This window comes from Palaemon carinicauda, chromosome 5, assembly GCF_036898095.1.
Source record: "Palaemon carinicauda isolate YSFRI2023 chromosome 5, ASM3689809v2, whole genome shotgun sequence".
Classification (NCBI taxonomy): Eukaryota; Metazoa; Arthropoda; class Malacostraca; order Decapoda; family Palaemonidae; genus Palaemon; species Palaemon carinicauda.
Window position 1 is genome coordinate 76,759,705 of NC_090729.1, and position 13,101 is coordinate 76,772,805.

The 13,101-nt window shown below is 34.0% G+C and overlaps 1 long non-coding RNA gene across 1 annotated transcript in view; it reads left to right on the top strand.

Annotated features, from left to right (window-relative positions):
* Window positions 1-286: 286 nt before the first annotated feature.
* Window positions 287-13,101, top strand: part of LOC137640477 (uncharacterized) — a 44,187-nt gene continuing 31,372 nt past the window's right edge. Inside the window, exon 1 of the long non-coding RNA XR_011044360.1 lies at window positions 287-423. This is a non-coding gene — a long non-coding RNA (uncharacterized lncRNA). The remainder of the gene's footprint in view (window positions 424-13,101) is intronic.

Below are 13,101 nucleotides of genomic sequence, written 5' to 3' on the forward strand. Positions count from 1 at the left end.
CTCTCTCTCTCTCTCTCTCTCTCTCACACACACAATGTTTACATCATTCGATTATTAAGGCATAGTGTTTAACAAGAGGATTTTGAAAACTATACAGGTTAAGATCAAAGCGATTACGGTTAGTGAAAGTAAAAGGATTTTCATCACAATTTTCTTAACGATTTTTTTTTCAAAACAATTATACCATAAAGTTCAGAATTAATTGTTTGCTTCATTACATAGGATTACCAAATTAGACTGATACTCTTCTAGTTCGGAGAAGATAGCTACACTGGGAGACCTCAAATGTCTGTGGACGCGTGTTAGACACCATAACATAATCTTAACTAGCTTATTTTGTTCCTGTCGGTTGGGAAGGGAGGCAGTGTCCATTTGCGACCAGGATGTGGTACGGGTTTGTGAAAATTTTGTGGAATATCTAAGGTAAGATCGTCACGGCTAAATGTTTCATTAAAAGCACAGCACTACTTATTAACGTTTTATAATATGCCATGAGGGTTAATTTTTGAACTTTTAATATAGAACAAAACGAACATGTAGCTTCTGTAGTTTTGCTGACAGTCATCTATCCAGTCACACAGCAAATGTTCCCAAGCCATTCTTGTTTTTTGTTGAATAGAGCAGTAGTGAATCCTTATTATATTATTTATTTTTCAATGATTGATGATGCAGCAGTTTTCGTTTAGTTAATATCAGTTTCTATTCCTATATCGATTGGAAAGGAAAACGAATTTCTTTGAGATTATCAAGGAACTATAGGACTATTATTATATGTTTCAAGTATGTTGAAAAATATTCGAAATTTCTGTAGAAAAGGCGGTATCCTTCTTTTTTTTTCGAAAAGGCCTGTAAATGTGTTAGCATATGAAAAAGTCTGTATTTCTAGAAAGTGTTATCATACAAAAGTCTGTATTTCTAGAAAGTGTTATCATACAAAAGTCTGTATTTCTAGAAAGTGTTATCATACAAAAGTCTGTATTTCTAAGAGTGTTATCATACAAAAAGTCCGTATTTCTAAGTGTTATCATACAAAAAGTCTGTATTTCTAAGAGTGTTATCATACAAAAAGTCCGTATTTCTAGAAAGTTTTATCATAAACAAGTCTGTATTTCTAGAAAGTGTTATCATCCAAAAAAGCCTGTATTTCTAGAAAGTGTTATCATACAAAATGTATTTCTAGAAAGTGTTATCATATAAAAAGTCTGTATTTTTAGAAATTGTTATCATACAAAAAGTGTATTTCTAGAAAGTGTTATCATACATAAAAGCCTGTAATTCTAGAAAGTGTTATACAAAAAAGTGTATTTTTAGGAAGTGTTATCATACAAAAGTCCGTATTTCTAGAAAGTGTTATCATACAAAAAGTCAGTATTTCTAGAAAGTGTTATCATACAAAAGAGTGTATTTCCATTGAAGTGCTATCATACAAAGTGTATTTCTAGAAAGTGTTATCATACAAAAAAGTGTATTTCTTGAAAGTGTTAACATACAAAAAGTCTGTATTTCTGAAAAGTGTTATCATACAGAAAGTCTTCTGAAAAGTGTTATCATACAAAAAGTCTGTATTTCTAGAAAGTGTTATCATACAAAAAAGTCTGTATTTCTAGAAAGTTATCATACAAAAAAGTCTATTTCTAGAAAGAGTTATCATACAAAGAAGTCTGTATTTCTAGATAGTGTTATCATAAAAAAGGTCTGTTTCTAAAAGTGTTATCATACAAAAAGTCCATATTTCTCGAAACTGTTATCATACAGAAAAGTCCGTAATTCTGGAAAGTGTTATCATACAAAAAAATCTTTATTTCTAAAAAGTGTTATCATACAAAAAGTCTTTATTTCCAGAAAGTATTATCATACAAAAAAGTCTATATTTCTAGAAAGTGTAATCATACAAAACATCCTTATTTCTAGAAAATGTTGTCATAAAAGTCTGTATTTCTAGAAAGAGTTATCATACAAAAAGTCTGTATTTCTAGAAAGTGTTATCATACAAAAGTCCTTATTTCTAGAAGTGTTAACATACAAAAAGTCCTTATTTCTAGTAGTGTTATCATACAAAAAGTCCTTATTTTTAGTAGTGTTATCATATAAAAAGTCCATATTACTAGTAAGTGTTATTATACAAAACAGTCTGTATTTCTAGCAAGTGTTATCATACAAAAAATTGTATTTCTAGAAAGTGTTATCATACAAAAAAAGAGTCCGTATTTCTAGAGTGTTATCATACAAAAAGTCTGTTTTTCTAGAGAGTGTTGTCATGCAAAAATTCTGTATTTCTAGAAAGTGTTACCATACAAAAAGTCTGTATTTTTAGAAAGTGTTATCATACAAAAAAGCCTGTATTTCTCAAAAGTGTTATCATACAAAAAAGCCTGTATTTCTCGAAAGTGTTATACAAAAGTACGTATTTCTAGAAAGTGTTATCATACAAAAAAGTGTTTTTCTAGAAAATGTTATTATACAAAATGTCTATATTTCTAAAAAGTGTTATCATACAAAAGTCCGTATTTCTAGAAAGTGTTTTCATACAAACAAGTTCTGTATTTCCAGATTATCATACAAAAATTATATTTCTAGAAAGTGTTATCATACAAAAAGTCCGTATTTTTAGATAGTGTTATCATACAAAAAAGTCTGTATTTCTAGAAAGTGTTACCATACAAAAGAGTTTGCATTTTAAGAAAGTGTTATCATAAAAAAAATTGTATTTCTAGAAACTGTTAATAAACAAAAAAAGTCCATATTTCTAGACGTGTTATCATACAAAAAAAGTCCTTATTTCTAGAAATTGTTATCTTACGAAAAAGTCTGAATAGCTAGAAAGTGTTATCCTACAAAAAGATCCGTATTTCTAGAAAGTGTTATCATGCAAAGAATTCTGTATTTCTAGAAAGTGTTATCATATAAAGAATTCTGTATTTTTAAAAAGTGTTATCATACAAAATGTCTGTTTTTCTAGAAAGTGTTATCATACAAAAAGTATGTATTTCTAGAAAGTGTTATCATACAAAAAGTGAATTTCTTGTAAGTGTTATCATACTAAAAAGTCTCTATTTCTAGAAAGTGTTATCATACAAAAAAGTCTCTATTTCTAGAAAGAGTTATCCTACAAAGAAGTCTGTATTTCTAGATAGTGTTATCATAAAAAAGTCCGTGTTTCTAAAAGTGTTATCATACAAAAAGTCCATATTTCTCGAAACTGTTATCATACAGAAAAGTCTGTAATTTTGGAAAGTGTTATCATACAAAAAAATCTCTATTTCTAAAAAGTGTTATCATACAATAAAGAGTATTTCTAGAAAGTGTTATCACACAAAAAGTCTGTATTTTTAGAAATTGTTATACAAAAAGTCTGTATTTCTTTAAACTTATCATACAAAAAGTCTGTTTCTAGGAAGTGTTAATATATTTCTAGAATGTGTTATCATACAAAAAAGTGTATTTCTAGATAGTGTTATCATACAAAAGCTCGCATTTCTATTGAGTGTTATCATACAAAAAGTCCATATTTCTAGAAAATGTTATAAAAAATCTCCATTTCTAGAAAGTGTTATCATACAAAAAGTCCGTATTTCTAGGAAGTGTTATCATAATAAAAGTCCGTATTTCTAGAAAGTGTTATCATACAAAAAACTCTGTATTTCTTGAAAGTGTTATACAAAAGTCTGTATTTCTAAAAAGTGTTATCATACAAAAAAATCCTTATTTCTAGAAAGTTTTATCATACAAAAAAGTCTGTATTTCTAGAAAGTGTTATCATACAAAAGTGTGTATTTCTAGAGTGTTGTCATACAAAAATATTCTAGAAAGTGCTATCATACAAAAGTCCTTATTTCTAGAAAGTGTTATCATACAAAAAAGTCCGTATTTCCAGAGATTTATACAAAAAAGTCTGTATTTCTAGAAAGTGTTATAACAAAAAAGTGTATTTCTAGAAAGTGCTATCATAAAAAAGTGTATTTCTAGAAGGTGTTATACGAAAAAGTCTATACACAGAAAGTGTAATCATACTAATAGTCTGTATTTCTAGACAGTGTTATGATTCGAATATATTGAAAGGATTTATTTTAAATACTTTATCTTGCATTGAAGTTTATTTCACCTTCACCGTTATGGGAAAGTGCTTTAGTGCACCAATAATTTTGAAGGTCTGTGCTCAGAGTCCTTCCGGTACTTGGGTGCACATAGGGGTGTTCATGCAACACTGTACATTCTCTTCCTACGCCTTTGACGCAAAGGGCCTCGGTTAGATTTCGCCAGTTGTGTTTATCTTTAGCTTTTCATTGGATACTTCGCGCTTCATAATTCACAGCCATGTATTCCTGGGTTCTTCCAACTCTTCCAGTCCCTTGTGGAGCTCAGCTGAACGTTGGTGAACTAATCTCTCCTGGCGAGTGCAATACTGGGGCTTTCTAATTTCGAAAAATACCCATAAATCAAGTTCTTTTGATAAGTCGTATAATTCACTTTCAATTTCTTTAAAATCTGGATAAATTAAAAAAGGAAATACTGTCTTGTTGCTCACCATTTCGCCTTTAGTTAGTTACTTTACTTACTTTTACTTTTAGAGGTTTATTTCTCGCCCTCCATCAAACACGAAAGGTCTGTTCAGGCGGGCCTTGGTGTATGAAAAAATAATTCCTTTCCAGTTAATATTTTGCTCTGTATCGTTATCAGTTATTTCGCTAGCATTTGTATTCAGGCTTAATAGTTTTCAGGTCACTATTATAACACTTTCTAAAAAGATAAGTCTTCAGGTTTTTCTTGAAGGCAGCCACATTTGTGCTATTCTTGACATCGAGTGGAAGGTCGTTAAAGAGTCTCGGTGCAGCATAACTGAACGTTCTTCCTCCTATCGCATGATTCACACTAATTTCGAATAGTCTATGTGGGTCATCTGCATGTCTAACTCTTACAGTGGCGCTGGTAGCTTCAGGGTAGGGGATCAAGCAATCACGAAGATATTTAGGCTTATCACCTGTAAGTGCTTTGTGAGTCAACAAGCAAATTTTAAATTCAATTCTAGCCTTAACAGGTAACCAATGTAGATCGATCAGTGCAGGAGTTATTCTCTCCCGAGAATTAATGCCTTTTATCAGTCTAGCCGCCCGGTTTTGCACATTTTGAAGCTTCCTTAGTAGTGTATTGGGCAATTTGTAGTACAGAGAATTGCAATAATCAAGCCTTGATATTACATGACTCACCACTAAAATTTTTGCACTGCCCTCTGTTAAATATTTTCTAATAAATGCTATGTTTCTCAGGTGATAGTTACACACTTTCACTGTGTTCACAATTTGGTCCTTCATTGACAAATTACAGTCTATCAGTACACCCAAATTTTTCACAACAGGCACAATCCCAACATCAGCATCACCAATTTTTATACTTTGAATTAACTGGTAATTCTTCAAAGCCACCCTTGTGCCGAAAAACATACATTCTGTTTTATCATCATTTAATTTGAGCTTTTTCCTTTGCATCCATGTTTTTATTTCAGTCATTATCTCATCAATTTTCTTCCCTGTATCTTGTGTTGTTGAAATTGAGAGGTAAAACTGAGTATCATCTGCATATAGTTTAAAACCCACTTTTTGTTTTTTCAAGATGTGTGATAGCTCGATAGTATATATGTTAAACAAGATAGGGCCCAGGACACTACCCTGTGGTACACCCTTCATAAGTATTCTCTCATTGGATCGGTTTCCAGAAACTTCTACAATAGTCTTCCTGTTCACTAAGTAACTTCGCAAAAATTTCAGTGCTTCCTGAGTCACTCCAATAGACTTTAAGTCGTCAAGTAAGTATTCGTGCACAACAGTGTCAAAAGCAGCACTAAGATCTAACATAATTAAAATTCCACACTTTCCCCCATCAAGAAGACCTATCATATCATTCATTATTGAGCACAAAGTAGTTTCTGTAGAATGATTAGCTCTGTAGGCCGATTGATTTTCCGGGAATACCCCTAACTCGTCAATATGCGCCCACAATTGCTCACTTATGACTTTTTCAATAAGCTTTGACATGTAGGATAAATTTGAAATGGGCCTATATGAATTTAGCTCGTTTACATCACCTTTCCCTTTGTAAATTGGTTTGATCAACGCAGTTTTTTCACAGCTAGGAAAACAGGATTGCGATATACTTAGGTTAATTATGTTCAGGTAAATATTATATACGACTTGTTTGTTTGGAGCTTCACTTATTGAACTGTTTGGGAAAGGGTCGTTTCCACAATATGTATTCTTCATCTCTCTCATAACCTTTAACAAGTCGCACATATTTATCTCCCTAAATTTTATTAACTTCTTTCCCTCCTTCACTGGCATAGCTGACTGTCCCTCCAAGTGATTCTGGGGGAAGCCTCTATAGATTTTATCAATTTTTTCACTAAAGAATATAGCAAAACTCTCTGCACAAACATTGTCAGGCAAGACATATTTTTTCTTTAATCCCATCAAATCATCAAGGTTTTTATGAAAGTCCTTCATGTTATTAGTTTTTTTACATTCGCCGTTGTAGAATTTTCTTTTTGTTTTTTCTAACAGGATGTTATAGTCATTTCTGGCCTTATATAGATTTCTGGCTTGTAAGGATTTGGCTCTTTTCCATCTACCTTCCATCTTACGTCTGTGTCTTTTTGCCTTTAATAGTTCACTATTATACCATCTAACATTTTCGCGTACCACTATTTGTTTGTTCTTTATGGGACACATGGTATCGTACATTTTTCCAAAATTGTCGTTGTATTTCTTGGTATAGCACCCAACACATTCTATGTCTACCATATGTTCACATTGTGTGTTCACACAAGACATTTGCGCTACACTAGCTTCAATAAAATTCTCAGCATCAAAATTTTCCCGTTCCCTATATGTGATCCCTTTTTTCAATACTCTGGTGCAATTTATATTAACATTAAAGGTGATGAGTTTATGTGTTTTTGAGATCTCAAAGTCTGGTTCCACTTCAAGGTTTTTTATTAGGTCTGAGTCTTTTCCACATATGACCAAGTCGAGTGTATGACCACCTACTGACGTTGATACCAAAACACTGTTTATTAAATTAAACATCTCAAATACTTCCTTGAGTTCTTTAGCCTTATTATCATTTTCATCATCTACCCAACAGTTGAAGTCTCCACCAATTAATGTATTTTTAATATCGTCCACCACACCCACAAGAATACTAAATTCTTCAATGAATTTAGTCATATTAGTCGCTGGTGGTCTATATAATGATATTATATTCAATACCTTATTGATTCTTGTCAGTTTTAAACAGATATATTCAAACGTTTCAAATACCATTTCATTCATGATAGAAACCCTAGAGAAAGTTTTCGACACAAAGACACCCACTCCTCCTCCAGTTTTGTCCTTTCTTGGTACGTGATAGAAATCATGAGTACACGGCGTCATCTCCTGAATCTTTGAGTTATCACTAATATTTCCCTGCAACCAAGTTTCCGTTAATAAGCATAAATCTAATTCCATTTCGTTAATAAGATTTCTAATCTCTAAGGTTTTATTCCCCACCGATTGAATATTTATCAGACCACACTTAACCAATGGGCTAGACTCCATGATCGGTTCTATTTTTTATCCTGGTAAGCTCCTCCTTGTATACCTTACAGTTATCATCATATGTCCTATGATTCGTATCATTGTAATTCCTCATTGTGCAATTATGACACTTTAACGTATTTACATTACAATCCGTGGTTCGATGATCCTGGCTACACTTGGCACATACCTGAGTCTTGCTACAATTTTCAGCAGTATGACCAAATTCTTGGCATTTATAACACTGAAATACATTGTAGGAATCATAGATTTTACAACATCCTCCAAACGTGGTATATACTCTATCATCTCTTTTACGGAAGACTTTCCTGATAGTTGGACTACACTTTATAATGACGTGTAATTTACCGCTTTGTCTTGATTTAAACTTCCTGATCAATTTAAAGTCTTCTTCATTTTCACATATATCATTCAACCATTCATTCTTCTCCATTATACTGGCAATTATATCATCTTCATTTTCATCAATATTGCAGACCTTGATCTTCGGTTTAAGTAGATCCTTTTTATCTACATCTACCTTAATGTCATTCTTGACCTCTTCTAAGTCATTTTTAGCCTTTTCTAACCCAGTTTTATCCGCAAAATTAACTACCAAGTGGCCTTGTTTAGAGGTTTTGACCTGTTCGACATTCGTGGTTATCTTCTTCATGATAGTTTTCTTGATATCTGAAGCCTTCTTATTTTCCTCCGTAGATTTTATAACCAAAGTGTTTCTTGATTTCAACTTACTTGCATATGTAGTCTTGGTCACATTCTCTTTTTCGTATTCCATAAGTTTCTCTTTCAGCTCGACAATTTCTTGACGCATATCCATGTATTGAGCAGTTATCATATCCATAAAACCAGACATCTGTTGTTGTACATTTACCTTCATCTCTTCTATGATGATGCTTAGTCTCGTTATGTCATCAACACATGCAGACTCAACACATTTTGGACATTTATAAATGATGTTCCTGCTTTTTAAAAGAGTACTTGAACCATCCTTTAAATTAGAGCAAGCTACTTCATCATGGTACCATCTTCGGCATTGATCGCATTGCATCCCATCATCGACATAGGACTCACAGTGCCCACACATGCCACGATTGCCTCCGTCATCACATTCTTCATAAGCTGCTGCCATTATACTTTCCTCCCTTCCTGTGAGTACCTCGTCAATTTCAGTCATAAATAGACCGAGATCATTCACGGGATTACGTCTTCCTTTTCGTTTTCTAAGGAAAGACATAATCATTTTTCAATGAACTTTTCAAGTAGCCCCACCCCAACGCAAAAATGCTGGGTCAGGCCTTTCACTACAGACCTCACATACAAGGAAACCAATGATTTTTAGCACTATATTTCACTAATATCAACACTAGCAAACACCCACAAAGAGATTTTTCATAGTACGAACAACGAGATACACAATGATTCCGATTAAAGCCAGATTCGATACAGAGCACTGAAACACACGTCCACACCCGTACGAGTACAAACAAACTAGTTAGTTATTTGCAATAATTATTTAATTTTTATAGTTTCAAATATAGATTTAATTTTTTATTTATTACCTTCAGTAAATCAGATAGGGGGTAAACATACTAGATTAACTAATGACTGTCCATTATGATCTTTTAAAGGTTCCTTCCACAATGGTGTCCAGCCTGTTAACTGTTCCTTCTTACTACAATTGCAGGGTTCTGCCACCTGTTGTACATGTGCCCGATTGGCCTCCCAGCCCCTAAGACCATAACTTCTGGCCCAAATTCATAAAGCAAATCATCATCTATTTAAATCTTTGAGCCCCATTAATATACAGTAATTAATAGGGATGTTTTTTTTAGTTTTCAAATCAAAGTCCAACAAGGCTTTTATATTTTTTTTCAGAAGCTCCTTGAATCAAAGTTATTATGGTTTAATGTGTGGTCAACAATACCGAGCAAGCAAATTATTCTCTTTTGTCTCTACACTCATCACAGAATCCATAAAGTTTTTACCTAACATTTGCAATGTTTCTTTTGTTAACAAAGCTCTTGTTTCATGCATGCATCAATACATAACATGCTACGGTAGCTCGTTTTTTGAAAACTTGATAGAATTCAAGATATGAACATTTTTGGTTTCAAATTAAACAGGGAATGCCTTCCTTCAGCTGGTGTATGTGGGGAGTTTTAAAAAAAAGGCGTAGACGTGGTTAGCTTTATCATTTGGAAATTAGCACAATTTGCAATATTTACTGACTATTTCTGTTATTTGTTCATATACGGTGTTAGTATGTGTGCTACGCAACCACTTTCTTCACCAACTGTATTTCTATAATAGTAGCTTAATTTGAAAGTTAAGCAATAAATTGATACTTATTTAACAAAATGTAAACGACCTTGTAACTTTTTGTTTTCTGGTGGCCTATTGGAAACGTCCCTGCCTGGCGATATACGGGATTGGGGTTCAAGTCCTGCTCAAATTCGATAGTTTCTTGTAATAACTGCAACCTCACCATCCTTGTGAGCAAAATATGGGGGTTTTAGGGAGCTTATAGGTCTACCTTGTGAGTCATCAACAGCCATTGCCTGGTCCTCTCTGGTTCTAGCTTGGGTGGATAGGGGACTTTGATATTAATATGATGTGTATACAGACAGTCTCTAGGGCTTTGTCACATTTCCTTGCCTTTGCCATTCATGCGTGACCTTTAAACCAAGGTCATAGGCCAGTGGTTCCCAACCTTTTTTCTGTCATTTCCCCCCTGCACCCAGTTCAACCATCCAGATTTCCCCCTTCATGCCCCGCCTAGCCCTCATACCCACTTGCCTGCCTCAGAAATGGTCATGATATTCCAATTCACCCCTTGAATATCATGTCAGTGAGAAATGATATGATCATTTCACAATTGAATGGATAACAACAAATTGCCGCACGTGGACATTTTCCGCTTGCTTTAGTTAGTAGGTAGTATAGTTATTTCCTCCCTGGAAGCTTCACATTTTCCACCACTGTCATAAGCCATGCATGTATATGCTTACTCCCACTTCAATAACCTAGACTCGTTTCGATGCAGCAGTGTTCCAGAATTATTTGAGGACGACATTTTACTTAAAGCAATACCTGGATTGTTATTCAAAATTAATGGGCTGTCAAATGCACATTAGGTGACATTAAAGAACACAATTTGGTTATTTTTTATTGTTCTTTATAATGGCTCTTACAAGTATGAGGTAGCTAAGGTTGTTGAAGTATTCGCCGAGTTTATAAATGATTCAGTAGATGAAATATGAATATGGCAGTGATCTGTCATATTTTTCTTAGTAGACACATCGCTTTTTAGGAAAATGTCTACGGTAACACACGTGTACAGCATGTATGTATGTGTATACAGTATATATACATGATCATGTATACATATACTCATATATATACAGTATATATATATATATATATATATATATATATATATATATATATATATATATATATATATATATATATATATATATATATATATATATATATATATATATATATATATATATATATATATATGTATATATGTATATATATAGTACATATAAAAGAGAGGTCAAGGTAATTGTTAGAAATCAGGAAGATAACGTTGGAAATGGAGAACGTTAGCATGGGCTTATAGAAACTTGTTTTTCCAATTAGTGTTTGTAACTTAGTAATAATAATGATAACGGAGGAATATAAGAGTTTAATTTACGTAAAATATCTGGGAGTAAGTGAAATCGATGATATTAAAACGAATCAGACTATAAGAAGCAACAATAGTAGCATGATGAGTGCAAGAAAAAATAAATGCATTCAGATGCTTAAGGTGAACATGTAGGCTGGGATTGTTGAGCCAACTCTCCATGGAATTCAAATAGGGATGTTGAAATGGGGTAGAAGAGGAAATTTTGAAGTTGTGAAGTGTTCTGTTTAAGTAATGTAGTTGGCGTGTGAAGAATTTTATGGAACTGATGTGTGAAAACTTTTTCTAGATAAACGAAGAAGCCTTATGTTCTATATATAGACTTGGAGAAAACGTTTGTTGAATATTAGTAGAGATTTGATGAAGAGTCTGATACGGGTGTGTGGATTTGAAGGCAATCTGATATATATATATATATATATATATATATATATATATATATATATATATATATATATATATATATATATATATATATATGTGTGTGTGTGTGTGTATGCAGTCCACTCTCTTTTGTCGAGAAGGCATCTGTTGACTGGATACCAGTCATAGACCTTTCCCCGTTGAAAGAGCTTGTACACCTAACTCGGTTCAAATCCCAGACTGCAGCCACTGGCAGACAGGCAATTAGACCAGTATACTTCATGAAAAGAACAGACCTCAAGGATACATACTTCAAGATCCCATTTCATCCCGCCTCCAACTAGGAAGTATCTCCAGCTTATAGTAGCAAACAAGGTATACCGGTTCAGACTGCTATGTTTTGGGTTATCAATAGCCTCACAATTCTTATCCAGAACCTTCACTCTAGTATTAGTTTAGGCTCGTTCCACCTGGATAAGTCTGTTATGGTATCTATATGACTGTGACTGGTTGATATCGATGGAATAGGTGGAGATCCTTATCCTTCACAGGGACAGGCTTATCTAATTTTTCCAGGATCTGGGTATCGTTGTAACCCTGGCGAAGTCCAATCTAGAGCCCATTCTGGTATACCTAGGAATGGAAATAAATACAGTCTGAGGGAAAGTCTTCCTGTCTCAAAATCGCTTGATAAGGTTTCGAAAGGTAGTGCTCCAGTTTTTAGAGGAAGTCAATGACAAGCTCATTAGTGGCAAAGACTTAGGACATCCGTTCTCTCTTGAGCGCCTGGTTCCAAATGGCTGACTTAGGAAGCAATCCATTTAGTGGCATTTGAAGACCTCCTGGTCTCAAGGTGAGGGGCCTTCCGGAATGACTACTATAAAGGAAACACAGAAACGACATCTGAGGTGGTGGCTATCCGAGACTAACCTTCTTAGGGGCGTAGACCTGCTGTCTCCCCCTCCGAAACTGATACTGTTCACAAACACATCAAGGGAAAGTTGGGAAGCCCGGTCTTACTCCAACATGTGGTGTCAGGACAGTGATCTGACTACAATCGCAAATGCCACATCTGTATGCTAGAACTTGGAGCGACCTCTCTGCCCTTCAGCACTTTTAACTGTTCCTCTCAGGCCACAGTGTTGATAAGTGACAACACTACTGTAGTGGTGTAACTAAAGCAAGGAGATACTATTTCATGGCAGTTTAATCTGTTGGTGGTATACATCCTAGAATGGACAGAGAACAATGCAATCTCCCTGTCAGCCCAATTCATTCCTGGTAAGAACAAAATTTTGGCAGACAAATTGAGCATGAGGGTGCAAGTAGTTGGATCTGAGTGGTCTTTTTATCATTGGATAGTGAACACAATACAGTAATGATTTTCTCAGATTCGCCAGCAATAGACCTTTGCGACATCCATCAACCTGAAACTTCTGGTATATTGCTCTTCAA